A 4,172-nucleotide genomic window follows, 5' to 3' on the forward strand; every position below is an offset into this window, starting at 1 on the left:
GAAATAATGACCACATATCAAAGAAGAAAGCATGAAAAACCAAAGGAAAAGCAACCACGTAAACACTAACAAAGACCTATTTGTCGTAACATAAACAATTTCAACTACTTACTTCAAAGTTCAAGTACTAACAATGACTAATTTTATTTTGTATTTGAGAAGTCACATATGTGATGAAAATGCCCTAAAGCACTAAAAGAAAAGGTAAAAACTGATTTTTTTTTTAATTTTTATCTGTTATCATACTACTATCTAATACTGACTTGATGTAATATATTAAATCAGATTTTGAACCAAAAATCCAGAACCTGATGGCTATTATTAAGAATCTGGCCAGCTATCAAGTGCTAAGGCCTCGTGGATGCGATTTGATCAAAATTTTGGACTTGGTGTTCATGCAATTATTGCTTTACGAAAATGTTGAACGAAGCTCATCAAGGAACTACATAATAGAAATCCTGGAGAACCATTAACTTATATCCTAGGAAGATAAAGTTCTAAACTAGCTTCAATTATGAAGACAATTGGACCTATCTAGTTTATGCTACATGATAAACCTAGTTCAGCATCCAAACTATACCTCACACCACATTGAAAGTATAAATAAATAATGGTGACTTTCACAAATTCCTCCTGGACTTTGGTCTTTTTTTGGGGGGTGGGGAGGGCGTTTGCACAACCCCTTCCTGAACTTTATACAATAGAGAAATCTACTGAAATTTGAAAATTATACTAAACCCCCTTTAAAAAAATCTCATAAATGACGTAACAAGTAGAGCTCATGCCACTTCATGCCACAACCTTCACTGACAGTAGCACAAAACTTCTCAAATTCAGTGTAGCCGAACCAAGGATTTACAGAGAAATACTAAACATCAATTTTCAGAAAGATAGTAGAACCTTGTTGGAGCTCTCTATCATCTTTTTACTTAGTGGACTGACAGGATCACTACTAGCTTATAAAAGCATATCAGTTCAAGGAACAATGCAATTATGATTGAGAAATAAAATTTCCTTCTATTTATCCAAGTGTATATGTTGTGGAAGGATATCACTGTATGATACTTTTAACCAGCAACGGTATTTCTATTGGTTGCTGAAAAGAATTCGGTCTTTCCACTGTCTATAACATCTAAAACCAGCACCTTAAAAGAATATTTGGTGCTTTGTTTCTCATGCTTCTATATTTATCGTTATCTTATTAAACTTTTATACTTGGAAGCACGACTTGGATTTAGATTTTCTTCCAAAAAGTGCATCTACATCGACAATAGTGTTTTTTGCCCAAGTTATATAACGGGACTATTTAATTAGCTGTAAGTTTTCTAGCGAAACAATGTTCTTCCAAGTTTAATGTATCTGTTTTATCAGGATCATTAAACTGCATAATATGGAATAATCATGAACTGTTTCTTATTTTTCCCCGTAATGAACTTTTCAGGAACTAAAGATACACAAGTGTAGTAGCTAGATGTCTTACACGGACTTCTTCAAACTATTTTTGTCACTGGTTGTCTGGTGCATTGCCTATGCTACAGTTGCAATTCTTGTCTCCATCAGACTTTGTAATTCTACCCACACCTATATATTATGAACTAGCAAAGAGTTCAATATATCTTCCATGGTCTTTATACAGTCTACGGGCATACATTAACTTTCAGATGATACAATGAATGCTGCAGGTTATTTCTCTTTTTCTTTCTTTTACCAGTTGTTTCGTAGAGATTTTCCCCTTCGTTTTTTCGTAGAGATTTCCCCTCCATACAATGCTCATGTTAATCTTTGTAATAAAAAAAATTAGATAATTTAGAATGAATCTCACAATCTTTCTTGTCACATTTCTCTTTGTTCAATCTAATATACAAAGATGTATGCCAAATTATAGTTTTTGCAATGGCTAGATATGTGTATCCAAATGTTCTTGCTAGAATTTTAGTATCATGTTGCTGGTTATCCATTTCATTGCTCACATCTCATAGATGATACATATGGACTGTGTTTACACATAAACTAGTTTCAGACCAGTGCGATGCACGAATTTGTGTATTTCTTAAACTAGTAATATTTTTCCAAATAGGAAAATGTCACAATTTTCAAAATAAAATTAGAAAAATAAAAAAAATACCAAAACAGATCCTTGGTAGTATTACAATATTGTTTCACTCATAAGTAACCACCCTTAATTTTGGACGATAATCAGGTAACCCCTCACAACTTTCATAATATCCGAATATTCCCTTAAGCTTGGACGTTATAAAAAAACCCACTTTAACTTCAAGGATTTATCAGAAACTCGCCAAAACAGCATTAATCGCAATTTTTACATGCTGGGTAGGTAAAATTATAAAATTATTTTTTATAGTGAAAATTGAGATTCACATTTTTAGGGTAGTTTGCTAAAAACAAATCTTATCAAAGGGAATTTTCGGATAATCTCTGAACTTATTTTGATATTTCGAAAGTTATGGAGGTTATATAATTATTGTTCAAAGTTAAGGGGGGTTTTCTGATCATTAGAAAATTAAAGATATACTGAATAATGTTTTAAAGAACCAAGTAAAATAACCTGGCAATATTTTTTTAAAATCAAGGCTCTTAGATAAGAGATGTATTTCATCACTTCCTATTATATAAGATATAAAATCTATCAAAATTTGGCATTTGAGAAAACAATTCAAATCATAAACATAAGAAAAAAAGAATCCTACCTGGACATATTTGGTTTATTGTTTACGAATAGGAACGATAAAGAAAAGGAAAATAATACTACACAAAGAAATATAATCATTCATAAAGAAACAACTGTAGATTTGTCAGGAATTTATTAACTTTCAAATGAAGGAAATATGACAAAAATAAACTATTTGTTCACTGCGTTTCATTTTAAACAACAAGCCATTGTTAAACATAGAAAAACTTGCAGGCAAATATCTTATAAATGTAAAAATCAAAATATTTGTCTTTCCGTTTGTACTATAAACCATAGGACAATAGCCGACATTTTTTCACAAAAATATGTTGGTAGATGCTTTTTGAAGATGGCATTACAAAGCGAGAACCTCAACTTGGTATCCAAATCCATGTCCAACATCTTTGAGCATGACGAACCAGCATATCTACATCAATAAAGATATAATAGATATCAAAGGATACAAGACGATTTACACTCCCCTTTGTAAGGAAGAATTTCTTATAATACATTGAGTACATACTCCTCAGTTCATCTTTATCTGATATGTTTAATTTTTCTGTTGACTGTCGTTCAAACCTTTTGTCTTTTTCTGTTAGATATTTAACTTTAGTTCTCATTGTGGAATGTAAATCCTCTTGCATCAATTGTAAATAATTGTTAATTTGTTTTGGTTTTGTTTTTATTTACTTATTTATTTTTTACCCTCAATACAGGACAGGTTTGTGCAAGTAAGGGAAGTCTATTTGTTCTCACTGACAAGGGATCTGTTCTTTTTTCATTGGGATGGATCGGTTCTAAAGCTTGGGCTTTTCTGACAAGTGGTATTCAGATAAAGTTTGAAATGAAAATTCCCTGAAAAATTATAATCCCTTTACATCTTTTAAAGTATAACGCTGACTGTTGCTATAACTAACCAAGGTTATCGATATATTTGGTGACAAAGAGAAGCAACAGCATGTCAGGGGTCCTAAAGCACACTGAGATCATGATGAACAGATAAAAAGGATGATGTGCAGTTATCGATGAGAAGATGCATATTTTTAGCAAGGAGTGTATGTGGTAGTTTCTTCTGGTTCTGTATAATGAATTTTGTCTTCTGTCAGTTACAAGTAATCATCTTAAAAGTAACCGAAACATGTTATGGAGTAAGACATCCAAGATGTTGTTTCACATGAAAAGTATACTGAATACATTGTTATTTGCTTTTATGTTTTCATATTGAATAAATTTGAGGCTTTTGATATATTGAGATATTATTTATTTCGGACAGTGATAAGTTGTGGGAAAGTATACATGTTATTTGGATTAAAACTGTTTTCTTGCAGAAAATTTGTCTTTCATCTTTTTAAGACATGATGTGTTAAAATAGTAACTAAAACTAAGAGGAATTAGTGGTCGATCTACAGCTTATACATTCTCAATGTTATAGAAATTGTATAATTATTAGTGCCAACTTTCAGCCGTATGATTCTGCATCTGA

The 4,172-nt window shown here is 31.5% G+C and overlaps 1 long non-coding RNA gene across 3 annotated transcripts in view; it reads left to right on the forward strand.

Annotated features, from left to right (window-relative positions):
• LOC109826222 overlaps positions 1 to 3,961 on the forward strand; it is a 15,374-nt gene extending 11,413 nt beyond the window's left edge. For 2 of the 3 annotated variants that reach the window (XR_002243238.1, XR_002243236.1), the window contains 2 exons: positions 1,442 to 1,682; positions 3,406 to 3,961. This is a non-coding gene — a long non-coding RNA (uncharacterized LOC109826222). The remainder of the gene's footprint in view (positions 1 to 1,441; positions 1,683 to 3,405) is intronic. The other variant, XR_002243237.1, reaches the window with a different exon arrangement.

This window comes from Asparagus officinalis, chromosome 10 (assembly GCF_001876935.1).
Source record: "Asparagus officinalis chromosome 10, Aspof.V1, whole genome shotgun sequence".
Lineage (NCBI taxonomy): Eukaryota > Viridiplantae > Streptophyta > Magnoliopsida > Asparagales > Asparagaceae > Asparagus > Asparagus officinalis.